Here is a 27,975-nt window from a genome sequence, read left to right on the forward strand (position 1 = left end):
GCATGATCATATGAATCATGTGCATGGCACATCTTGTGTATCAACAGATTTTTCTCATGTATATTATAAAGAGTGTGTGTTACAAATAGTTCAGCATCAAACGACTGTACCGAGTCCTCTCCTATAATCCAGTGATAATTCTTTACATTTTCTTGCTAATGTGCTAGCATAGAAAAAAGGGCAGGTGGTTCATTTCAATCTTGGTGGGTTTTATCAAATACTCCCTCCGTTTCAAAATAGATGACCCAATTTTATACTAACTTTATAATAAAGTTAGTACAAAGTCGAGTCATCTATTTTGGAACGGAGGGAATACTTGCTAGTTGGGTGCTGGTGTCATTAATACATCGTAGCTCGCTGCTTTAACGATCAACCAAGGCCCAATGCATAATAGTCGTACTCAAAATTCTAGAAGTGTGATGCGGAGCATCCTACGATCATCCCCATGTAAAGATAGAGCATTGCTCATCCATGTCGGATCTACTCCACGAGAGAGACCGCGGCCCCTCTACGGAGAAGATCCACCTTGGATTGAAGACCCCTCACGGGAAGATCCCTTTGTGGATTCAAGACCTCCTCACGGAGAAGAACCGGTTACCTCTTGTATCGTCCTTTGTTGACTTTGGATTGTGTATCTCTCTTTGTGTTTCGAGGATCTAGCACATGTGTGATCGTTCTTGTTGGTTTGAGTGATTCTCTCGTGTTTCTCCTCGTGTTTCCCCTCGTGTTCTTCGTGTTCTTCGCGGGATCCGCTCCTTTCGTGAAAGATCGGCCGATTAGGGTTCCACTCTACATCAAAGTGCAGATGAGTTCCTGCCACAATATTGCCTGCTTCCAATGTTTGAGGCATGGGGTGTCGAAACACCAAATGGCTCTCTTCATGCATGGCGATAAGGATATAGCTGTATAGGCATAAAGCATACTCTAACCTGGCCTACCAAGAGCTTTCAGAATGATCCAATTTTAGGTATGGCCTATGTCATCTAGTCATCATCGTCTCAAATTGTGTGAGCACATAGAAAAACAGAAGCATTCACACTAATACATATCACTTAAAAGTTAACACCATTATTCAATGCTTGAACAGAAGGGCCACGATTGACGGTTGTTTAAGTTGGCTAGCATACCTCCCATACTCATCAACAAGCATTCCTTCGTTATCACGCAATGGGTCATTTAAAGCTCTCTCTGTCCTTGAAGGACGGCGAGAGCTGCCAAAAGATGCCTCATTGATAACCTCGAGTTCTCTAATATGGTGACGAATGATGTATTCTGGAAGTGTTTTCCTCTCAAGCCAAAGTTTCAGAACCTAATAATAAATAAAAACATGTAAGGGGTGGGGAAAGGAACATTGTATATGCCATCTATTCTACCAGATTATGAAGGCACTTGCCTTGAGACATTGCCTTCGATTCTCCCATGCCGAATTTCCAGGAGGTGCGGCGGCATAAAGTAAACGAGGCAGAACCACCTGAACAACGGAGGGGAATACATCACCAGTTCCACCTGCAGAATTCCCTACAGTGCTGAAAATTAATACGCGTGCATAGACAAAGACAAAGACAAAGACAACAACAAAGACAAAGACGACAACGACGACGAACAACAACAACAACAACAACAACACAACAACAACAACATCACCAGTTCCACCTGCAGAATTTCCTACAGTGCTGAAAATTAATACGCATGCATAGACAAAGACAAAGGCAAAGACAAAGACAAAGTTACCTTTCTGATTGCAAGAGCATTGAGTTATTGAATCAATAAGAAAGAAAAGGTCCACCCTCTTATATAAATTTTCCTTTTCCATGCATTCAACAATAATATCAATCGCCTAGACAGTGGAGGAAAAACTGTGTTAGAAAAACTTGATAGCAATTGGTTGCATGGACAGACATGTTTATCTTTGTATTGGCAAGCTGAAAATAGCATGCTGTCTGTAAAAATAAGATTTCGTCAACTAACTTAGAATTCGCAAGTGGTAAGTAATGCAATGACTGCAAGCATTATCACTCGTTAGTTCCAAGTCCACAAGTTCTAATATAGATTGCCATAACATATCAAAGGCATAAAAAGAAACAAGAAACTATATATTAGAGATATGCCGCTTTCACCATTTCTACTGGCAAAATTTTGTTCCGCATAGGTCACAATCACATCACATAATATAACGAAGACGCTCAGGGGTACCATCATCCCTGACGTGTTCTTAAAAGGGAGGTGGAATCAAACAAGGGTTCCTTGGTAGCACAACCATATGCCACCATTGAGCTACCCAGTGATTCCCCACGGCAAATAATATAGAAGAACTGGTGGTTGGCATGAAGAACATGGCATCAAACCAGGCTAAGTACACGAAGAACCCAAATAATTGCCAATCCACCAACAAGTACAAAAATTGACCGTGTTGAATAAATCTACAAACAAGAAACTCATGACAACCCTAAAAAAAGCATAACGGCAAAGATCTAACAGTAAAAACAAAGTACAGATATGCATGGTCTAACCTCCCAAGCAATGCCATGTTTAGCGCAATCAATAGCAAGACGTGTTGCACATGCTATGTTTTCTTTTGTTCTTGTCAGCATACCAAGAAAAGCTCCAAAAGCCTTCCGTGCTGCATTAGCCTCGTTGCTCCTTGCTACTTTTTTCACATCATTCTCTTGTGGGTTATCAGAACGACTCCTAGAATGAACACTGTCATTTGTAGAGGTGGACCTGTCTATCTGATTCGAAGGTGAAAGCTGTCCCTGTCCTTCCTTAAGAGGTGTGCTGACCAAAGGTTTAGAAATATACTTGCCGTTCAAGAAGTAATCTGAAAAGGAAGTTGACCGAGAGAACCTTCTAGCTTGGGCAACAGCAATGAGTTCTTTCATAGGCATTGCATCTGGAGACGTGCACCTATCCTTCAGGTTTCTGTGGTTCAGTTCTTTCAATGCCAAAGCTGAGAAGGTGTGCCTAAAGATAAAGTATCATTATGCTTTATAAGGCTGCATTATTAATATAAGAACCAACTGGAAGGTAAGATAAAAAAGATATCAGACAGGGCAAAGGCAACTGTGAAGTTGGGAGACATATCCAACATATATTCAACTCGGTAAACTGGATGCTGCACTCAGAATGTACAAAGTGTTATACTGATTATGAGGCATGGTTTGGTTGAAGTGAAAGAGTTCAATCACTATTCAAGTGGCTAATCACCAGGAGACAACTGAGTTTTCAGGGGGGATCAGGAAAGCAGAATATAACACACACAAAATTCACTATTCCAAAGAGCGGCGTGTAGATGAATAGAAGGGGCACAAATTCATCATAAGGGGCATATGGGGCTAGATAGACAGTACACCTTCGAATTCAGATGTATAGGTCGCATTCCCACTGCCAAGTTCCAAGCATTGACCAATAATTAAGCCAAAAATACCAGGGTTATGTGACACACAATTGTTGCCATTGGATTCATATTCAAAAGCACCTTATGTTTGCTAATTTTACAACTGCTCATAAAATATTATGCAGGCAACTTACAGCAAAATATTGAGCTTGGACAGTCAAAATACGCCTCATATTTCTGAACCAGAGGGAGTACCACAATTCTCATTATTAAGAAAGGATTGTGCAGGATAAATGAAATATCCCTCAAAAAGTCAACATAGCATCCAGCCATCCACATATATGCAACATGGACGAATTTATCATATATGACCAAATAAACTATAATTAGATAATTCCGAATATCCAACTCATAAAGCATCAAATTTGCATAGAAAATTTGGAGCATCCAGCTCAAAAATATAAATAAGAAATACAGAAGTAATAAGTATATCGTCGGTAAGTGCAACCAAAATGCTAGTCATATCACTTACCCAAGCAATTTAGTATCCAGAGGCAGAGCATCTACACGGATGGAAACATATTACACTGTGGATTAATGAAATTTGGAAGAAAATTTAATTTGGAATATAATACGGAAGGCAACATTAAGTGAGAATTAACGCTCATCTCCACCAATTTTTCTAAGTTTCAAGCAGGGCAAGATCTCAGATTATGCCAGCATAAACTCCTGTTGTACTAGCAATATATAAAAGCCACAACTGAAGCCGTGCCATCATTGCATGAGAAAAATGTCTAGCATGTCTGTTGTACAATTAATGCACCGTGTACCATGTCAGCTATCACGGCTTTAGTTAGTTAGCAATAACTACACGAGGGTGTAGTTTGCCATTCCTTCCTGTAAAACCACCAGAGATTGCCCTCATAGCACATACCCGAATCTCAGGATTGAACAGATGGTGGATGAAGATAGCCCACCAGGGATAGCACATATTATCCTTGACGCCAACAGATTGTGTATTATTATAGATATGCCTAATATGGATGAATTGCATATTTCAAGCCATACCACCCTTCTTTTAAATAGGCCATGTAATCAATGTCTATCCAAACATACAGCTCCAATAGTATATTTCAGATGAAACAACTATGCATTACATGGTAACATCATTCTACACAAGTAAAAAACAATTGTAACACAAAATCCACCAAAACATGACCATAAAAGAAATTGCAGGTGCTGTAAAATTGTTGGAGAAAGATGGCTGACATGAAGTCATGAAGATATGGAACATATCAGTGTACACAAATAATTGTGCATACAAAAGCAAAGATTTACTTTGACATGAAAGATAGAGCTTACACTTCAGATGTTCGGGTATCTGCATCAGACTGTATACTAGAAGACTTGGTAGCCAATGAAGAGGAGCTTGTGGTATCACAAATATTGATTGCTGATGCTAAAACAGTATCACCACGTGATACTGAATCACTGTTCACATTATTATCAGAGAGAAGAAACTTTGGCCCGTCAACTGGCTCACCGCATCTGTCATCACTCCTGTTAACATCAAAAGCAGGGCAGCCGATTGGTTTTGTATCACTACTGTAGCTGATTAGCTTGGAGACATCATTATAGCTAGGTTTCCGAGAAGATGATAACCGATCATGTACAGCTATGGTCTGTGTCACATCAAGGGCAGGCTCATTCAGTTTCATGGAAACAACTACATTTTTATTCTGTAAAATTGATCCTGAGGTGTGTGTTTGGCCTGTTGAGCTATGCATTAATTGCATGCCTGATGATCCAAGGCTTTCAATTATTCCAGATCTGCTAGGGCTTGTGACTACTGTGTCTGCCGATTTACTAGAATGGCTGTTTTCTGCAGACACACAACCATTTAGAATCAACTGCTTTGATCCTCTCTCTTCAGGAAGACTACTAATAGTTTCCGCAACATTAGCAGACATAGCTTCTAAAGCACGATGGAGGCGTTTTGATGGTGGCAAAGCAGCTTCCACATCCAATGTTAAACCCCTTGGTTGGTATTCTTTATTCTTCCAGACAGAGTGACCATCCCCTAGCAGGACAGGTATGTTTAATATGGATGACTGGTCAGCTGAAGAAGCATTGCTAATATGCATAACAGAGTGGTCAGCAGGTGCAGCAAGCCCTGATCTATTATTAGGGACATCAATCTGGCCAACTGTCTTTGGTGAAGCCACTGACTGAGGCCTTCCCATTCGAACCCTTGCTCTTTTGACCAACGGCAAGTGTTCATCTCCGTCTGACTTATTAAATTCATTCTTTGAATTTGGAGAATCTGTGAGTCTTCCACTCAACTCAACCTCGAATTCCTCGTCCTTATTGGTTGTCATACAATCTGTAGCATGAGGAACCCAGTTTCTATTTGGCTTCCTTTTTCTCTTGAAAATTACTGTTGACTTCATGGGAAAACTTGACGCACCATTTGATTTTAATTCTATCGCTGAAGCTCCATTTTGAGATGCTTCACTGTCACAGGTATTATCTACCTTAGCAGTAGAAGACAAATTTTTATTGCAGTCACTAGCCCCAGGAGTTCCAGGTTGATTGAAGGTGCCTACACTTGAATGCACACAAACCTCATCCAGCATAGAAAGGGTGCCTGAGTTCGCTTTGTCATGCTCTGGGTATTTAAGAACAGTCAATTCTTCCTTATTGTCATCAGAAACCAAATCAACAGAAGCCAAACTGGTTTCACCCAAAAGCTTACAAGAACCCTGAACTTTTCTGTTTACAACACTCAATGAACTTCTCGACATCCGCAAAGCTAGAGCCCTACTCCGTGTGTAGCAGTTCTGAGAGTATGCATCCCTTAGCTTTTTTTTTTAAAATGAACTAGCAGACAAAGGGATATTCCTCATCTCGTCAAGCATGGATATGTTTTCTGTGGGCCCGTCAGGAGCAGAATTTACAACGCATCGCTCACTCCCGACTAAAGTGACAGAAGGCGCATCAGCAGTGACCAAGCCGCGATCTCTTGCAGTGACTGAATGGTCTTCTAATTTTTTATCACTACACATGTTAGAGCTCTTAGCTAGATCTTTAGTATCCAATCTGCTATTACTATCACCAAGATTTTCTTCACCTGGTTTCACTTCATCGGCAGTAAGATCAAGCTTGTTATTATCTTTCTTCAAAGAATCGTAAACATCAATTATCTCACCAACTGCTCTTACAAAATCAGCCCCTTTGCCATGTCGCTTAGCAAGTAAAGACCTCCTTTTCTCCTCAGTGAACGCCTCCAGTTCTGCATAGTTGCAGAAAGCACTACAGTAGAAAGAACGAGCGGTCAGACATGAAAGAGAAAACAGGTGTCATGTCTTAGTTATGGTAATTCAGTTCCCTAACACATGTTCTCTGCACACCTTGCCCTGCTGGGTCAAAACTCAATGCAAAAGGACCCACTCATAACTGTTACATGTGACAAACAGTATTGTCCTATATAGTAAGCTTTAAGTAAAAGACTTGGTATGTTACTGAAGCTGCCTTCGGTACTGCATTTCCCATTTTTGTAATTATGCTGCAATTAAACCCATTACGGGGGAAAGACTGGGCAGGCAGTGGGTTATGCCATGTGGCACTCGCTGGTTGGCTGAGGTGAGGAAAAAAATTAGGATGGAGAAGAGGGTTTTTTTTATAATGATTTTTTTAGATGGAGGTGAGGGAAGGTTTTTTTTTATGGACATGAGCGCTTTTTGTTAGATGGAGGTGAAGACCCACGTGGGGAGTGGAAACGAGCGCACAGCTTCATCTCAGGAGGAGCGCAATGGTGCGCCCCAACCACTAGTTCCCCAGCATACTGGGTTAATTGTATGAAAGCTACCTGCTTCTCATCTCACTTCATCTAGTGACACTTACCAAGAGTATATTCCAACACACAAAAGGTGCCTTGGGTATAAAGGTATTATCTAAACCTTGCTCTATGTTTATCACTATTTTATTATAGTTATATTCCATCAACATCCTTTGCACTAGATATTTTGTTTTAATTTTTTGATGTAATATTGTTACTTTTGATGACAAATCTGTAATATTATTTCTATGCGTCAGTCTAAGTATTACATATTAGCGTCTAAACGATATGTTCAAAGTTTTGACTGTGCATATTCTAATATGGCACCTATTTTGTAGTTACTGGTACACAACATCTATCATCACATTTAGAAGTCATATGTTACGCACAACTCGTTTGTTTCAAAATACTGAGAGATTGAAATTAACTTCAAAGAAATCTATTATGTGCAATTGGGCCCTCTACTCCCACATGTGACAAACCAACACATGTCAGACTCCATTCTGTCAGAGAAGATCACGGCGCTCTCCAAGTTGAGCACGCCGACCGAGCTAAGGACGTTCAAAAGCTGGCCGGCTGTGTCGCCTCTCTGAGCCGATTTATATTCCGGATCAGAGAGAAGGCGCTCTCTCTGTACCGGCTCCTGAAGAAAACAAAGGTGTTCGTCTAGACCGATGAGGCAAAAGCAGCCCCTGGAAGAGATCAAGCAATTGCCAGTGACCAACCCAACCCTCGCAGCACCCCGGGACGGTGAGCAGATGTTGTTGTACATATAAGCCACCAACCAGGTGGTGATTGCAGTAAGTGCATTCATGGTGGTTGAATGCGAGGAGGATGGTCATGCTTATAAAGTCCAGCGGCCAGTTTACTACGTTTCCAAGGTGCTTTCTGTTAGAGTTATAATATAAGTCATGTACCCCTTTGTATTTATCCCGATGTATAAGGGGTTTCCTGCATATGTTCCACACCTGTACATGTATATATATATCGGCCTATGGCCTCATGGGAATACAAGTTGCTTTCCTAACATGGTATTAGAGCTTTAGGTTTTTTTTTAGCACGGGCAACTCGTGCGATCCAACCCTGTGCCGCCGGCCTTCTCCTTTGTCCGGCTGTGCTGTTCCGGCGTTGATCTCCTGCGGCCTCTTCCGTCGCGTCGCAGCCGCTGCCGCTGCTTCTTCCATTGGTCAACGCCCTCCCTCCCACGCTCGATCTCCATCAACGCCCGTGGTCGCTACTCTGCCTGCAGTCCTGATCCAGTGGGAGGATCCAACCGCCAGGTCCCGCCCGTGATCCAGTCGCCCGGTCCCGCCCACGATCCAGCTGCCCGGTCCTGCCCGTGACCCAGCCGCCAGGTCCCGCCCACGATCCAGCCACTGCTGCAGCCGGGTCCCAACTGCTCTCGATCAGTCGCCAGGTCCCGATTGAGACTCCTGATCGTTGGCCACCACTGATTCCTTGGGCCTGATCGAGACTCCTGCCGCAGCTGCAGATCCAGGCTCCTGATTATCGGTCCAAAAAAAAAAGAAAGGCGCGATGTCTCTGTCCTCGGGCTATGTTGCTGTCCCTCGCTGTCCGGTGATCTTTGATGGTACTAACTACACCTATGTTTTTAAGGCGACGCCTTACCGCCTTAGGGAGGGGGGGCGCTTTGGTGCCTAGGCGACGCCTAGGCGGGCGCTTTGGACGCCTAGGCGCCCAAAGCGGTCGATTTTCCAAAGCGGAGGGGGAGCGCTTCGACGCCTAGGCGTCGCCTAGGCGTCGCCTTAGGGACGCCTTTAAAACATAGAACTACACCGAGTTTACTGGCTTCATGCGCATTCACATGCGTGGCATCCGTCTTTGGGGTGTTCTTTCTGGCGAGGTCTGCTGTCTGCCACGTCCAGTTCCTCCGGTGGCCCCTACTCCGCCAACTCCATCGGTTCTTCCTACGGATGCTAATCAGGCCGCCAAGGATGCGGCTAAGGTTGCTGATGAGGCTGCTGATCGTGCTTATGATGAGAGGGTTTTGGCTTATGAGGAGGCTCTTCAGACGTATCATGGTGCTCTGTCTGTTTACACCCAGTGGCTTGATGATGATGCTCGTGTTGCAGCTGTTCTCACTGCTAGTGTTCTGCCTCAGTTTGCTTCTGAATTTCTGGGTCTTTCTACTGTCTTTGAGATGTGGACCCGTCTTCGTGAGCGCTATCAGCCCTCTGGTGATGCCTTATACCTCTCTGTGATCCGTCAGGAGCATGCTCTTCAGCAGGGTGACTCTACTGTTGATGACTTCTATGCACAGAGTTCTGCTATCTGGCGCCAGCTTGATTCTCTTCGTAGTGCTGGGTGTCGTACCTGCCCCTGTTGCCAGGCTGTCCAGGCCAATTTGGAGTTTCATCGCGTCTATGAGTTCTTGTCTCGGCTCCGTAAGGAGTTTGAGCCCCGGCGTGCTCAGTTGTTTGCTCGTGGCCGTATTTCTCTCATGGAGGCGCTTTCTGAGATTCGTGCTGAGGAGACTCGCTTACGTGGTGCTGGTTTGCTGGAGGTTCCCTCTGTGCTCGCTACTCGTGCTCCTACGCCACTTGCTCCACCGACCCCTTCTCGCTCGAGTGCTCCGCCGCTCTTGCCCACTCCTTCTGGAGGCTCAGGTCGCCCCCGTCCACATTGCGCCTATTGCAACAATGATGGTCATCTTGAGTCTCAGTGCTACACAAAGAAGAAACACCTGCGCAAGGCTCGATCATCATCTTCCGGGACTTCGTCATCTACCTCGACAGCTTTAGCCATTGCTTTGACTGAGCAGGATATTCTGAGACTTAAGCGTCTGCTCGCAGCTTCAGGTTCTTCCTCGACGGGTACTGCCGGTTCTGTGACTGATGCTTCCCGCACTGAGCAATCACCCTCTACACAGTCAGGTACATCCCCCTGGGTTCTGGACTCTGGTGCTTCTTTTCATATGTCTTCTCATTCTTCCACTTTGTCCTCTCTTCGATCACAGAATTCTCCTATTCATGTCTTCACTGCTGATGGTACTCCACTTTCTGTTGCTAGTAGAGGCAATCTTACTACTCCTTCTTATTCTGTTCCTGATGTTGCTCATGTTCCTCGACTTACCATGAATTTGTTTTCTGCTGGTCAACTTACGGATTCTGGTTGTCGCGTCATCCTTGACGTTGACTCTTGTTCTGTCCAGGACCGTCACACGCACACTCTGGTTGGGGCTGGCCCTCGCCGCCGTGATTCTCAGGGTCTTTGGGAGTTGGACTGGCTTCATGTTCCTTCTGCTGCCACCACCATCGCCAGTTCTTCCGCTTCTGTCGCCTCCGTCACTGGTTCCTTCCAGCAGTGGCATCATCGACTTGGTCATCTGTGTGGTTCTCGGTTGTCTTCTTTAGTTCGTCGAGGCCTTCTGGGGTCTGTCTCAGGAGATGTCTCTTTAGAGTGTCAGGGTTGTCATCTTGGCAAGCAGATTCAGTTACCATATTCACATAGTGAGTCAGTGTCTAAGCGTCCTTTTGATTTAGTCCATTCTGATGGATGGGGTCCGGCCCCTTTCGCTTCGACCGGTGGTCATAAATACTATATTATTTTCATAGATGATTTCTCTCGTTACACATGGCTTTATTTCATGACTTCTCGTTCTGAGGTGTTGTCTATTTATAAGCGTTTTGCTGCCATGGTTCATACTCAGTTCTCTTCACCCATTCGTGTTTTTCGTGCTGACTCCGCTGGCGAGTATATCTCTAAGATGTTGCGTGGTGTTCTTGCTGAGCACGGGACTCTCTCTCAATTCTTTTGTCCTGGTGCTCATGCTCAGAATGGTGTGGCTGAGCGAAAGCATCGACATCTTCTTGAGACGGCTCGTGCATTGATGATTGCTGCCTCTCTCCCGCCTCATTTTTGGGCTGAGGCCGTCTCCACATCCACCTATCTTATCAATATACAGCCTTCCGCTGCTCTACAGGGTGGTGTTCCTTTCGAGCGACTTTTTGATCGTTCTCCCGATTATTCGATGCTTCGCTCGTTTGGTTGTGTTTGCTATGTCCTTCTTGCCCCTCGCGAACGCACCAAACTGACCGCTCAGTCTGTTGAGTGTGTCTTCTTAGGCTACAGTGATGAGCATAAGGGCTATCGTTGTTGGGATCCTATTGGTCGTCGGATGCGTATCTCTCGGGATGTGACTTTTGAAGAGTCTCGTCCCTTCTACCCACGCCCATCTTCCTCGACTTTTTTAGTGCAGGATCTCTCTTTCCTCACTTTTCCTGACTCACCTATCACTCCGGCCGAGACTGTACCTCTCCGTTCCACTTCCTCTCCTTCTCCACATCTAGTTGATTTGCAGCCACCATCATCCCCGGTCTCCTCGCCTCGCATGTCACCGGGTTCTCCACCTTCATCTCCGGTGACTTCCTCCCCGGTCTCCTCTCCCAGCCTGTCACCGGATTCTACACCTTCATCTCCGGTGACTTCTTCGTCGCCACCCCCTGATTCTACCTTGCCGATTCCTCCTTCTATTATTCCATCTTTTCCTCAGCATTACACTCGTCGTCCACGACCAGTTGATGCCTCTGTGGATGGGTCGTCATCTTCCTCTCAGCCTACTTATGGCTTGCGTTCTCGTCCTCGTCCGCCTGTTGATCGCTTTGGATTTCCCACCGCTGGTGCTGCTGTTCTTGAGCCGACTTCTTACCGTCAGGCTGTTGTTCATCCTGAATGGCAGTTTGCGATGGCAGAGGAGATTGCTGCTCTTGAACGCACTGGTACCTGGGATCTTGTTTCTCTTCCTCCCGGAGTCCGTCCGATCACTTGTAAGTGGGTCTACAAGGTTAAGACTCGCTCCGATGGTTCTCTTGAGCGTCACAAAGCTCGTCTTGTGGCTCGTGGTTTTCAGCAGGAGCATGGTCGTGATTATGACGAGACTTTTGCTCCTGTGGCTCATATGACCACTGTTCGTACACTTCTTGCCGTTGCCTCTGCACGCCACTGGTCTATATCTCAGCTTGATGTTAAGAATGCCTTTCTTAATGGTGAGCTGCGTGAGGAGGTGTACATGCAGCCACCACCTGGGTATTCTGTTCCTGATGGCATGGTATGTCGTCTTCGTCGCTCTCTCTATGGCCTTAAGCAAGCCCCCCGCGCCTGGTTTGAGCGCTTTGCCTCTGTGATCACTGCTGCTGGTTTTTTAGCCAGTGCTCATGATCCAGCATTGTTTATTCACCTTTCTCCTCGTGGACGGACTCTTCTTCTTCTTTATGTTGATGACATGATCATCACGGGGGATGACCCCGAGTATATTGCCTTTGTAAAGGCCCGTCTTAGTGAGCAGTTTCTTATGTCTGATCTTGGACCTCTTCGCTACTTTCTTGGGATTGAAGTCTCTTCTACCTCTGATGGCTTTTTTATCTCCCAGGAAAAGTATATCCAGGATCTTCTTGCTCGTGCTGCTCTTACTGACGAGCGCGTTGTTGAGACTCCTATGGAGCTCAATGTTCACCTCCGTGCTACTGATGGTGATCCTCTCCCTGATCCGACGCGTTATCGTCATCTTGTTGGCAGTCTTGTCTATCTAGCTGTCACTCGTCCGGACATCTCTTATCCGGTTCATATTCTGAGTCAGTTTGTCTCTGCCCCCACCTCGGTTCACTATAGTCATCTACTTCGTGTTCTTCGATATCTTCGAGGCACGATCTCTCACCGTCTATTCTTTCCTCGCTCCAGTTCTTTACAGCTCCAGGCCTATTCGGATGCTACGTGGGCTAGTGATCCTTCCGATCGCCGTTCACTTTCTGCTTACTGTGTTTTTCTTGGTGGTTCTCTCATTGCCTGGAAGATGAAGAAACAGCTTGCAATTTCCCGTTCGAGTGCCGAGGCTGAGTTGCGAGCAATGGCTCTTTTGACGGCAGAGGTGACTTGGTTACGGTGGTTACTTCAGGATTTTGGTGTTTCTGTCACTACACCGACTCTGCTTTTATCTGACAGTACAGGTGCTATCAGCATTGCACGCGATCCTGTGAAGCATGAGCTCACCAAGCATATTGGTGTTGATGCGTTCTATGTGCGCGCTGCTGTGCAGGATCAGGTTATTGCTCTTCAGTATGTGCCTTCCGAGTTACAGTTGGCGGATTTCCTGACGAAGGCTCAGACTAGAGCACAACATGGCTTTTATCTCTCCAAACTCAGTGTTGTTCATCCACCATGAGTTTGAGGGGGGGGTGTTAGAGTTATAATATAAGTCATGTACCCCTTTGTATTTATCCCGATGTATAAGGGGTTTCCTGCATATGTTCCACACCTGTACATGTATATATATATCGGCCTATGGCCTCATGGGAATACAAGTTGCTTTCCTAACACTTTCTCCATGCAAAATCCGATACCCGCATTATCAGAAGATTACTTTCGCCGTGTTCATGGCATCCCGGAAACTGCAGCATTATTTTCAGGCTTGCCCCATTACGATGGTAAGCCAAGTACCCATGTCCAAAATCATCAGTAATATCAAGGATGCGGCCGGACGAATTGCCAAATGGGCCCTGGAACTGCTGCCTTCTGAAAGCAAGTAGCAGTCACCGCCCTGGAACTGCTGCCTGCATCCTCTTGCGTCCGGCTTCGGAGGTGCCGCTGATACCGACGCCAGGGCCACCTCGCCGCTCCGCATCCTCCTTCATTGGTGCCTCACTCGTGAGTACCATCTAGATCACCAACTTTTACGGTTGCACATCCAACCACCGAGTGTCCAGCACGAAGGATCGGTCTACGGTTTCGTTGTTTGCGTCGTCATTGTTGATGTCAGGAGGGAGAAGGCTGGCAGGGACGGTGGGCTTGGAAGAGAGCTCCATGAGGAGTGGGAACAGCCGCGGCCTCAGGGCAGCTGCGGTAGACAGGGAGACAGCAGGGCTGCCCCATCTCCCAGAAGCAGTTGGCATAGGACACGCCGAACTCGTTGGGCAGAACACAGCAGCAACCCACTCGGCCTTGTGGCAGCGGTAGGAGTCGGCGAACAGTAGGACGCGATCAAGATGGATTTGTTTTTTTAAACGGTGTGCTACACCAGGGGTAAAATAGTCTTTTCACATTGCACTTAACACCGTTAGAGGCAAAAATGGACAGAAGCGTCCATAATGAACAGAAGTTACATTTTGTATAAAATAGGGAAGAAATAAAAAATTTAGGCCAAACAGGGAGAGCACATTTTAAGAAAGGGACAATTAAGGAATTATTCTACTCCTAAAGGTCAAGGAGCGGGTTATTCCCTTGGCTTGTACACCAATGTATTATTGGTTGTAGAACTTCATATGACAATTTCAACTGAACATGTTGGTAGTTGCGTAGAAAGAGACTATTACACCTCGTGTCGCTCCCAGTGGCGAAACCCTAGCTACCAGCAAGCCCCCTTCCTTCCCCTCCCTCCCCTCGCCACCGCCGGAGGATGCCGGTGTGCTTGCGCGCTGGAGCGGCGGGAGCGCGCGGTGGCGGCTGTCTGCACACAGGGGAGGTCGAGATGGCGTGGAACGCATGGACGGGGGCGCTGCTATGGCAGCGGCTGGTGACTGCAATGAGCGGCAGAGTTGTGGGCGCGGGATCGCCCTGGTCCGTGACAACGACTCTGCCCCCACCCACCCTTCTCCCTCCTCCCACCCGCCGTCGATGGATGTCGCTGAGCTGGTGAGTGCGCGCGCAGCAACCCTGACGGGTGCTGCTATGTTGTGCCCTGACAGATCCTGGCGACAAAGGCTGCGGGCCGAGCGAGGCGGCAGCGCGTTGCAGGTTACTATTGTCGCCAGCTAGACGCATTCCCGGCGGTGGCCGGCCTGCTGGCGCTACGCTGGCAGGTGCCCACTCCTGCGACATCAACATTCCTAGGCTTCCCCCCTACATGTGCGTCAGTCTTTTCCAATGTTCTTCCCCATGTCCGGTCTGCCACTGCATCTGAGGTCTTTGCTCACGGGTCAAGGCGAAATCCCCGCGTGGCGGCGACGCCCGAGGGTGCCATCACCTCCTTTGAGGCGTTGGCATGATCCTAACCGAACCTCCTTGAGCACCGGAAGAAATACCAGCGTCTCAATGTCGTTCCCCTCTTGAAGGCTCTACTTTGGCTGCAGGTGGAGTACTTGATGCGGCAGATGGTGTGTAACGCCCATGATGCGGCTATATCTCCCACGTGTCGAGGCACGACTTAGAGGCATAACTGTATGATGGTTTAGTCGCAAGTTGGGTAATCTTCACACAATCCCATGTGCTGAATAAGAAAGGGATAAAGAGTTGGCTTACAATCGCCACTTGACACAAATAACAAGTTAAACATACATCATCCAGAATACAATCAAGGTCCGACTACGGAACCAAAATAAAAAAAGACAACCCCAAATGCTAGATCCCCGATCGTCCCAACTGGGCTCCACTACTGATCAACCGGAAAAGACACAAAACAATAAACAAGATCTTCATCGAGCTCCCACCTGAGCTCGGTGGCGTCACCTGCACTGGTATCAACGGCACCTGCAACTGTTTGGAAGTATCCATGAGTCACGAGGACTCAGCAATCTCACACCCGCGAGATCAAGACTATTTAAGCTTATGGGTAGCATAAGGTAATGAGGTGGAGCTGCAGCAAACACTAAGCAAATATGGTGGCTAACATACGCAAATAAGAGCGAGAAGAGAAGCAACGCAATGGTCGTGAAGCTAAAAGTGATCAAGAAGTGATCCTGAAACTACTTACGCACAACCAAAACACAAGAACCGTGTTCACTTCCCGGACTTCATCAAAAAGAGACCATCACGGTTACACACACAGTTGATGCATTTTAATTAAGTTAAGTGTCAAGTTCTCTACAACTGAACATTAACAAATTCTCATCTGTCACATAACCGCAAGCACGGCTTTCGAAAGTTTAAACCCTGCAAGGGTGTCCCAACTTAGCCCATCACAAGCTCTTCCGGTCAACGAAGGATATTCCTTCTCCCGGGAAGACCCGACCAGGCTCGGAATCCCGGTTACAAGACTTTTCAACAATGATAAAACAAGACCAGCAAAGCCGCCCGATGTGCCGACAAATCCCGATAGGAGCTGCACATATCTCGTTCTCAGAGCACACCGGATAGGGCAAGCTACGAGTAAAATCAGCCCTTAAATTGCCCCGAGATGGCCTCGCAGGTTTCCCAGTTCGAACCAACACTTAGAGAAGCACTGGCCCGGGGGGTTAAAATAAAAATGACCCTCGGGCTCCGGAAACCCAAGGGAAAAAGGCTTAGGTTGTTAGGCAAATGTAAAACCAAGGTTGGGCCTTGCTGGAGGAGTTTTATTCAAAGCGAACTGTCAAAGGTTCCCATAACACCCAAGCGCGTAAGGAACGCAAAATTAAGGAACATAACACCGGTATGACGAAAACTAGAGCGGCAAGAGTGGAACAAAACACCAGGCATAAGGCCAAGCCTTCCACCCTTTACCAAGTATATAGATGCATTAATTAAAATAAGAGATATTGTGATATCCCAACATATCCATGTTCCAACATGAAACAAACTTCAACTTTACCTGCAACTACCAACGCTATAAGAGGGGCTAAGCAAAAGTGGTAACATAGCCAAACAACGGTTTGCTAGGATGGTTGAAAAAGGTTAGAGGCTATCATGCAATTTGAGAGGCTGGAAAAACAAGTGATAGGTAGCACGACATAGCGGTAGAGCGAACAACTAGCAAGCAAAGATAGAAGTAGACTTTAAACTTTATTTGAATGTAACAAGGCAAAAAGAGCAATAGTGAAGAAGAAGAGTACGAGAATATTCCTTCTGAAATATAATTTTCTTAAGAAAATAATTCCTAAGGCTTTCCATTTCTAACTAAGGCCACGCGACTAGGTCGACATCACCAAACATATACAACAACTATATAATCAAACAAAAGCAAGTATTCTACAAGACAACTAAACCAACATTACAAACCATTCTAGTCAAGCAACGAAACATCATACAACAATATGAAATGAAATGATCTTAGTCTAGTCCTAAAATATTATTAAAAGGAAATAGAATCAACTGCATTATATCAAACTAATTCATTTGTCAAACAATTAACAACAACTACACAACACATTGAACAAATGGATGAACAACTATCTTAGACATGATATGGTTAAGAGTAATTATCAACCACAAATAAATACTAGGATGAATACAAATATTCATAATGGTTAACAACAACCAAAGTATAAACATCAAACACAATTACTATAGTGAGCATTGCTATAACAAGAGCCAATCCAATACTATGGTCAAAACTAAATAAACAACTAAATCAAGACACATCTTCACATAAGGCATGTGAGTATAGAATCACTAGAGGTCTCAACGAATAACACATGCATCAACAAACAAGTGATCATGATAAGATACTAAAGTAGGACATGGTCTTATTACTAAAGAACGACTAATACCAATAACCACTAACGGTAATAATATCACCACAACACAACTCAACTAACATGAAAGGTAAACTAGTCTAAGCATGTGATGGACTATTGCGACACATATACAAAACTCATAATAGTAACGTGAGACAAGTCAATCATATAAGAGCAACACAAGTACAACGATAACACATGGAACACCATAAGACATGAAAGATCACTTGCATAAACGACATCTAGATATACAACAATGTTATAACTAGGTACAAATGTATAACGCTATGTAAGAATGATCATCACACAAGATGCCAAATTATGATACTAATATAATACAACTCGCAACAATGAGATAACTTAGTTGATATCAACTAACATGAACATCAAGAATGGCAAGAGCACACAACCTTACATACTAGTTATCTCATATAAGCACATGGACATAGTTATGTCCTATAAGGACATGGACATGTCATACTAAGCATTTAGGCAAGTTAGACAACCAGATCATGACATCAAGCAATGTACTATACTAGAATGAGTGAAAATGACATGCACTTCTATTTATTACAATCTATAGTTGTAAAGACATAGATACTCCACTAGGCATGATCTAATACATGAACTGCTACATACATGCTATACAATCTAGTTATGCAGTCACATCATCATGCGGGGTATTGATGAAGCATCAAACTTAAGTCATATGAGATCATACACTGGAAACATGTATCTCTAACAAGCAAAGGCTAACCATATGTGTGATCATAAAGTACAAACTAACACTCATATAACACATGTAAAGCATCCAATGGAACACACACGACCTTGAGAAAGTGCTAAAAAATATGTCAAGCAATTCATCATGCATAACTACTGCCTAGTTAAGTACATGGATAATTACTAAAAAGTAATAAACTAAGTTCTATGCCACGAGCACAAATTCTATATAGCACTAAGACCTAAATCATGACATAAAGGAACCAACCATGTAATCTAGGATGGCGACATGTACGAAAATAGAGGAACAACTACACAAAATGTGTTATGCCACAGGAAACTATAATGGAATTGTTCTAAAGTAACATAGCACTTTATTTAACATCTATAACCTAGCATAAAGAAAACTATGCAAGAACACACATGACAAATACCTAAACAACTATCATAGGCATGTCATGATTTCAAACCAATAAAACAACGTGTGACATGGATAGAAATGAACATGTGAACCATATCTAAGATATATCAATGCTAAGCAACAATTAAAATTAATCAAGACATGAAGTAATTAATGATTCAATGAACAAAGCAAAGCCTAGAATAATCCTATAGAATTTAAGCATGGCGAACATTCAACAAAAATTGTACACATGCATAAGATAGCGCTACATGCTATGCAACAATATCACATGAGACAATTTAGAAATATATAATAAGTAAAAGAGATCCTTACAATAAATCTAGTCAGTCACATCTAACATCTAAAATTATGAAATAATTATGAGCGACTCCTAGGCATGTCATGAACATATAAAAAAAATATCAAACCAACACAAAAGTTCACTGATCAACTACCACACATAATAATAATTTGCCGAAACTTGTACATAGTAATATCATACGACTACATACCCCACGAAAGAAATATCACATAACTATAATCGGTAAAATAAATAAATCAAGCAATCATATATATACGAGACACACAAATTATGAGATAGCTAGCACACACACTCCTACGCGTATCAAGAACACAAGAAAACAATATATTAATAAATAGTCCGATAAACAACCAAAATCCATAATAAAACTTGATTAACCAAAGTAACCTAACTCCACTACGGGATTGCTACAGCCATATAAAACGTTTCTTCTACTGGGGAGATCAAACGATGAACAAAAACGATGGAAATGTGACCATGACCTACGGTTTATGCGACAAATAGCATCAACGCGCCCAACGATAAAAATAGAAAGAACTATGATGTCTAGGAGATAAATTGAATGATGTTTTGAAGTCGCACAAAAGGAATCGGATAGTTGCTCACCGAGTTTGACAGAACGACGCAAAGAACTCGACGAACAGTGTTGGTGGACATGCAAAATTGTTCGCGTCTGGTCGACGGAACGCGTTCTTTCTTCTCTGAATGGATTCGTGGTGTGGAAAGGAACCTTGGGGCGCAAGGGTGCTGATGGAGATGGTCTACGCCATCGGGAACGAGCGCCGGCATCCATGGAGCAGCAGCAGTTCGGAGAGAGTTTTGGAGAGATTGAGGAAGGGAGAAGGGAGGAGTTCATATGGGTCAGCAAGAGGAGCAAGGGGCACACATATATATACTCACGGATTTAAGAACACTTAAGAGAATCAGGAGTGCTAGTGCATGTACGTTTCAGCTTCACTATTGTTCTTCTGTAGATTGAAACGTACAGAGGGAGAGAAGAGGAGGCGCTCGCTTGGCTGGGTATTGGCTCAGTTTGGCTTTGGTCCAAGTGGGAGAGAAAGAAGAAAGGAAAAGTTGGCCGTTGGCCCATTCAGGTGTGAGAAAAATATAGGTGGGCTTGACACAGGGAAGAGAGAGGAAAGACATACTGTCCACAGGAATTTGGTATAAAGTTTGAGAGAGGGAAACAAATTGATTTTCCTAAGAGGAAAATCTAGTAATGAAAAAGAAGCTCAAACAAAATATCACGAACTTAGAAATCAAAGAAAACACAGACTTGCATATTTAAATATGCTTAAGACCAAAATAAAACCCAACTAAAAGAAACAACAGAACTCAAATTTAATTTAAGTTGGTATTAGTTCAAATTAAATCCTCCAAATTATAGAAGTCCAATTTAAGCTTCGATACTAAACGAAAATTTTCTCGCCCTGATTTTTGGAAAACTTTTTCTTAAACATTTCGAGAATCGGGATGTTACAGATATCGAGGGTATGGTCATCTTGCCTGAGATCCCGCAAGAAAGAAGAACGAGTCCAAGAAACTCCGGAACGAAACCGAAACTAACAAGAGAAGCAACCCGGAAAGAAGCAAGCAACATAGTAAACAACCAACACATAAACATGGCATGATGCACAACCAAGTATGATGCATGTCCGGTTTAAAATGCAAGGCATGGCAAAGTGCACAAACAATACTACAAATTAAGTGAAGCTCAATATGCAACGAGTTGCATATTGACAAAACACCACATTCAATCATTTAGTTCCCTCTCGTTTATGTACCCAACAATATTAAATGTTATTAAACATGACAAGAGGTGAAGCATATGAAAACTACCTATCTAGGTAAGTTTAAATGAGGCCGGAACAACAAACAACAAGTCCGAAGAATCCTCACATGCATATTTTAAGGTTGGTACTGTTCTGCCCTATACACAATTTTAGAGTTGTTAAACATGCAAGAAGAGTGCACCATGTTAAACTAGACATTTTTCTACCCCATTTACATATAAAGATTATTAAGTTTGGAGCTACGATTATTTAGTTATGAAATAAAACATTTTAACATGGCATGGCAACGCAATATAACCAAATGAGATAAGCATGGTGCAAGAAGCAAAGATATGACAAAGCACTCAACATGATCATGGTATCAACATAGAGGAATAAAATATGCAAAATAATTATGATAATGCAACAAACAAAATAAACACACAACAACAACTAAAATAAAGGAAGACATCTGGAGCGTCGGTCTTGGGACGTCACATGGTGGCTGATGATGCATCGCTCTGGCGTAGACTGCTACAAAGGGAGCAGGTCGCAACGTATGCTACTATCAGCACTCCCCCAACGAATGCTACACCAGTCCCTTTCGGGCCCTGCCTTTCACCCGCCAACTCTAGGCACATGGGTGCGAGGTACGTTGGCCTAGGCAGAAGGTTTTTGAGTCGCCTAGCCAAGTCGAGTCGCCATGCCTCCGACTAGTGGCTCGCTGCGATTAGTCTGCGACTCATCGTGATTAATCGCCCCAAGTCGCCCCAGGTGTTAAGAGGAGGAGGAGGAGGGGGAAGAGGAGGAGGAGGGGGGAAGAGGTGTTGTTGCAGGCGGAGGAGGGGGAAGGCGGCTGCTTGAAGTATAATTCAGCTTGGAGAAGGCAGCAGCAGCTCGTAGGAGCAATGGAGGCGGCGATTCTGATGTGGAATGGGAGCACGCGTCTTGCTCCTCCTCTGTTTTGTGCTAGAGAGCTGGCCCAATAGGCCCATTATGTAACCCTAGCTTCCAGATAAAAATCCCAACCGTCCATATGCTCTAATCTGAACCGTGCATCTGCTCCCATGTGCCTTTCTCCTTCGTCTCTTCTGTGCTTCTCCTCGTACAGGTGGCGCACTCTCCAGCTTCGTCTCCTCCTCCCCTCCCTCGAACTCTGGCCTCCTCACCTTCCCAGTCTTCCCTCCCTTGGCCTTGCTGAAGCAAGCCGCCCTGCTCTGAGGTCCTAGTCGCCCAACTAGTCGTCGACTAATCGTCGACTAGCCTACCAGTCGCGCGACTCGCTCCTCAAGCCAAGTCGCCTGCGCAAGCCAACCTCGCTCCAACGACTTGGCGATTAGTCGGCGATTAGTCTGCGATTAGTCGGCGACTCAAAAACCTTGCTAGGCAGTCCTGGAGCTGCAATCATCCCTGGAGCGGTGATGCTGCCCCGTTGCTCCGAGTCTCGGCGCCTCACCATTTTTGGCTGGAGGCAAGGCTGGGCGAGGCCTAATGTTGCTGCGTGTCTGTAGTTGAGGGCACCTAGTTGTAGTCGCTTGGCGAGGACGGTCCGGTGTGTGAGTGCGCGCGTGTCCCTCCTTTCTGGAGGTTGTACCCCCGATATCTTCCGGCTCAATATAATGAAACGCAAATTCTTTTGCGTTTTCTCGAAACAAATTGAACATGTTGGTAGTGCGAGCGACAGAGAGAGTAGTGCCAGAAACTAATTGTACTTTTCTCAATGCTCAATATAACTCCAATATTTTCAAGAGATTGGCCTAAATGTGTAGTTTGATTTCTCTTACCCATGGCATATAATTTTTCCATGGTGCCAAATAGGGAAGAAATATATTTTTTAGAATATATTTTTTAGGCCAACAGAGAAGCACATTTTAAGAAAGGGAGAAATAAGGAATTATTCTACTCCTAAAGGTCAAGGAGCAGGTTCTTCCCCTGGCTTGTACACCATTGTATTATTGGTTGTCAAAAACTCCATATGATAACTTGAACTGAACATGTTGATAGTGTGACTTTCTCAGACACTAGAACAAAGAGAGGACTGTGCCGGAAACTAATTGTGCTTTTCTCAATGCTCAGTATAACTCCAATTTTTTCAAGAGATTGGCCTAAGGGTGTGTTCGGATGTCCTCCTGCTCCACGCTTCACAAAAAGCTGGAGCGGAGCTGAGCCGAACGAAAAATCTCGAAGAAGCTAGCTTCGAGAAGCACAGCCGGAGTCCAATGTAAAAACAAAAAGCACCAAAATCACAGCTCCAGGATAGACCAGGAAAACGAGAAGTGAGGAGTTCGGCATAATTACAAGGGGATGCCACCGCCAAGTCGAAAAAACGATTCGCACGGCTCACCCCGACGCCTGTTCCCCTCTCTCCCTCGACATCTCTTCTGCTCGTGACCTACCCAGCGCCGCTGGTCGCCGCCGCCACGCCCGATTCCACCCCTTCGTCGGCCGGCGAGCCTCTCCGCCAGTAGATCCGACCATTCCAGCCCCGTTCCCGCTGGATCCCGTCCCGAATGAGCACTTTCCAGCGCCGCCAGCCAGGAGCAGCAACCCCACCGGCAGGAGACGCCCACCTTGACGCCATTGATGCCGGTGCTCACCATGTCTTCCTTTGAGCCAGCCTCCTCGCCCTCGCCCCCTCGCCCCAACCCAAGGTGAGCTCGCCTTTGCATCTTCCCTATGGCTGGTGATGGTATTGTACAAGTGCTGGGAGAAGCTGTCAAGCGTGCAGAACGTGTCGGAATTGCCAGGTGAAGTGAGAAGCTAGCTCTAGAAGCTGGATTTGTGAAGTTTTAAGAAGCTAGATAGATTCCGAACACGCCCTAAATGTGTAGTTTGATTTCTCTTACCCATGGCATGTAATTTTTCCAGTTAAGTGGATTGTCCAGAGTTAACAACCTTAAGTTTATCCTATATATATTTGTTGAACTAAGAAATAGGCACGTGCAAATTACAGAAAGAAATAAAATAACAGGTTTTGACAACCAGATGTTAATCCATGCTAAAGTATCTATCTAATCTGCAACTTATAGCTGGATAAACAACATTATTTACTCAGGAAAGTAAAGTGGTGCGCAAATAGTAAGTAGGCACTGACATAATAACCCAAGAAAACATACTTACAAAGATATGCAACATTCTTTTTTACCATAACAAGTACTCCATATATAACCAATTGTCCAATTATAAAGACAAAGCAGATGAGCCATAGAAAAACTTCAACGCACACTAAACAGATGGAGGTAGATACAAGCAGCTTCTGAACTCCATACAAAAATGAAAGGTTTCATTCAAAACAGAACTTACATCTGTTTAGTTCCATAGAAGTAGACCAGACGCTTATTTTTAACAGAAGGTAAACCCCATTGCTCTGGTTCACTTATCTGCAAAGCATGCAAATAGCAAATTCAAATAAAATAAACTGAAACACAAGGAAAATAATTTATGTCAAACTTTCTCCCTCACAGAAATAGTCTAACATCAGCAAAGGAACAAATTAGCACATTCTGCAGTTAACTTAATAACTCCTTGGTAAATACAGCCACACAGCGATTAAGGAAGTATGCAGGACAGTGAAAAAAGGCGCGAGGGGACAACAAAATGCCTAGCGCTTAATCGTGCTAGGCATTCGCTTAGGCGAGATAAGCACTATGCAGTGGGAAGACACACAATTAGCGCCTAGAGCTTTCTTTATCATTGATGCAGGATGTCTATGTAACAGTTTCGAGTTCAACTGAACATATAGAATAGTTACTAAGAGCATCTACAGCCAGAGCCCTCATATCGTCCCCAAACATCCGGGCATCCGGGCAACCTGCCCGGTCACTGCCCAGAGAGCAAATTGCCACCCAACTGGACCTCGCATAGTCAGCCCAAACGTGTGGGCTTACCGGCACTCCCCAAACATAGCCCGTATCTGGGGCGTACCGGACGCGTCCGCCACGTCGATCCGGCCTACGATAGCCCACCCCGCCCCCACCAATACCCCACCCGGACCAAACTCTAGTCAAAGTCCTCACTCTTCTTGACTGCTCCGTCTACACTGCCCCGTCTCCTCCCCTCCTCGTACTCTCTCCTTCACCATGGCAGCAGATCCGGCAGCGAATCCGAGACAATCAATTGTGCGGCACTCGTCAAGAAGGATTCCAGCTCGTCCTCTCCAGACGACGAGGAGCTCGCATTCCGCATTGCCCTCCGCCGGTCACTGATGGATAGGAGCAGGAGCTCAAGCTCCACAGCCTCCTCGATGACCCGGAGGGGCAGCTGCGGCTCCGCGTCAGCCTGCGACCGCATGTTGCAGTTTTCGCCAGGCAGCTGGCAACCGATGGCACCCAGCACCTCCAGCCACTACTCTCGGGCGGCGCTGAGTGCTTGTCCCCAGCATCGCCGAACCAATGGTCGCGGCTGCCCGAGTCAAAGGCGTGGGCCTATCGCCATCCAAGGCAGAGGGCGGCGCAGACCGCCTCCAGCCGGTCCAGCTGCGGATCTTACAATTCCGCGCCAGAGCCGCTTTTGCCCGCCACCAACGATGACGAGATCATCCATCGACGTCATCCTCCGGTCCTTTCACCTCAGCGGAGACGGACGCCCGTCGCTGCCGCCGCAAAAAATGCGACGGCACTCCGCATCATAATCAAGGAGTCCAAGCACCTCGCAAGGCAAAAGGCGGCTGCCGTGAAGAAAGCCGCCCGTCTCGCGAGGGCACGCCCGCGCCGCCCGGCGTCTGGCTGGGATCCGCTCATCCTCCTCCGACAACAGAACTACCAACGACGATACCGCCCCTTCAGCCGCCGGCGCCTACACCGAGGACTACCCATCACTCCGAAGACCCCAAGAGGAAGCGGCCGGCAAGGAAGTGGTGAAGTCTCGCGGCCTCTTCCTCCACAAGTATCTATCTATCTTTTATCGTAACTAGGTGATGAACACTCTGTCTGGTTGTATCTATGTGATGATGAAACTTGCTATCCCCCAATATATGTTTGCTATTGCTATGTTCAAATTGCATCTATGTAAATGCGGAACACGTTGCATGGGTTGTATGGCTTTGGGGGCGGACGGACATTTGAGGAGGACGGCTACGGATGTGGAGATATGGGGGGTGACCGGCCACTGTCCACAGACACACTCGGGCGCGTCCGCGGACATATAGGGTGCCAAATTTGGCAATCGTGGTTGTAGATGCTCTAAGCATCTCAGCAAACGAATAGCTTAACCAAGTATGCAGCATGCAGCGAGTGTGATACTAACATTAGAAGTTTTCACTTTCGAGAATACTTGTGCAGCGAGTGTAACTATTGAAAACAACGTTGAGAAGGAAATTTGTTGAGTCATGCAAACATTAGCCAATGATGAGAATCAAATGCAGAAGGTTTATGAAGTAAACTGCCAACCATGAAACACCAATATACAGTTTGATTTTTTTAGCTCTAAGCCAAACCACTTATAACAAAAATAACATATGCATCACGCACTTATTACAGCTTAATGAATTCATTAACTGAACAAGAACTTTGGACAAGGTTATGTCCCAAAGAAGAAAATATTGAAGATAACCGATATTCCTGGACAAAAGTAAATAAATAGGGATTAATCCAATGAGCAAAAAAGTTCAAGGGCCAACACAAGGACGGGTCATAGCTTAGGTACTTATTATCCCTGTCTCTGGAGATCCATTAATGCTAATCAAGCAATTAAAAGATTGCATTTAACATGCCAAAGTGAAACCATAAGTAGTTCACAAATCACAGAGAACCTTGCACCAGTGTAAACAAGGTGGTCCAAGGGCCAACATAAGGTCGGGTCATAGTTTAGTTATTTATCCCTATCTTGAAGATCCATTAATGCCAAGCAAGCAAGCAATCAAAAGTTCGCATTTAACATGCCAAAGTGAAATCACAATTTGTTCACAAGTCACAAAGAACCTTGCACCAGTGTAAACAGGTACTAATGGGTCCTAAGAGCAAAACACAAATTGGAACCTATGCATCTAATAAACTTGAACAAATCACAATGAATAAAGAGCACATTATGTAACTAACAAACTTCGAACAGCAGGCGCAGGGATGTATATATATCCAAAGTCCAAACAGAGTTAAGACATATCACTCAAATCCTACATGATTCCCAGTTCCTTTAAACTCTAAATTACCAGCAACGCCAAATATTATCAATAAAAAAACCAGCAGCTAGAAGAAAGAAGAAGGAAAACAAGAAATGAAACTAGTTAAGCTGCGATAAAACATAGGAATATCACCTAATTTCAAAAGCTCGGGAAAATGAAACAAGAAACAGCTTCTCTGACTCAAAGATCCATTTTTCCGTATCCTAAACCGTGTGCATACCAAATCTCACTGGTAAGCGGCAAGAAAAGCACAAAAACTAGAACAGGTTAACAGCTAAAACAATCAAATCGGGGCAAGAGGCCATCGAAGAACCTAAGATTTGGCCAAAATGGCAGCATGGCAGGCCCCACAAGGCCCGCCTTCCACCCTGGAACGAAACCCTAAGCAAGCTAACCCGAGTTCCCAAGCCACAGGCTACCCGGACAACTGCGTACGAGGCTACAGATGAGAAAGAAGCCCGAACTCACCATGGCTGGCCACGCGGGGAAGCCCTTTATCTTGGCGAGCACCAGGTCGCCGACCTTCCACTGCGCCGCGGCCGCCGCCGCTGCAGCAGCCGCAGATGCGCCGCGCTTCCTCCTCGCCGGCGCCATCGGTCTCCCGCAACCAGCCAACCGCAGGGCCGCCGCCGCCTCCGGGGCGGCGATTAGCGCACAGCGCACGAGGCTGTGTAGCGGCAGCAGGCCGCAGCTCGTGCCGGAGGCAGCAGGGCGCCCGGTGGTCGTCCTCCCCCTCCTCTTCCCTTTAGCTTCAACAACGGCGGCGGCAGGCAGCGGCGAGGGGAAGAGGAATTTTACTTATTTTTATCATTCTCTTCTGCTCTCCTGGTTTTATGAGTATATTTTGTGTTTTGAGCTGTGTTTTTTTATGTGTGTGTTTTGAGCAGTTTTTCTTAATTAAAGTTGCGCTTTATTTAACTTAGTAAGTTCGGAATCTCATCCGACAAAACAGAAAGAACGAAATGAGGGACCAAACCTTACAAAGTTCATCACCCACTACTACCCTAGCTAGCTTAGAGCATCTCCAGCCGTTGGCCCCCCAGGGGCGCCTAAAATCGCCACCCGGAGGCTAGCCGGCGCAAA

At 45.3% G+C, this 27,975-nt stretch overlaps 1 pseudogene; it reads right to left on the reverse strand.

Annotated features, from left to right (window-relative positions):
- The window catches only part of LOC123085929 (protein HUA2-LIKE 2-like), a 40,590-nt pseudogene extending 12,847 nt beyond the window's left edge, over window positions 1–27,743 (reverse strand).
- Window positions 27,744–27,975: the final 232 nt, after the last annotated feature.

Source organism: Triticum aestivum, chromosome 4A (assembly GCF_018294505.1).
Source record: "Triticum aestivum cultivar Chinese Spring chromosome 4A, IWGSC CS RefSeq v2.1, whole genome shotgun sequence".
NCBI classification, from domain to species: Eukaryota; Viridiplantae; Streptophyta; class Magnoliopsida; order Poales; family Poaceae; genus Triticum; species Triticum aestivum.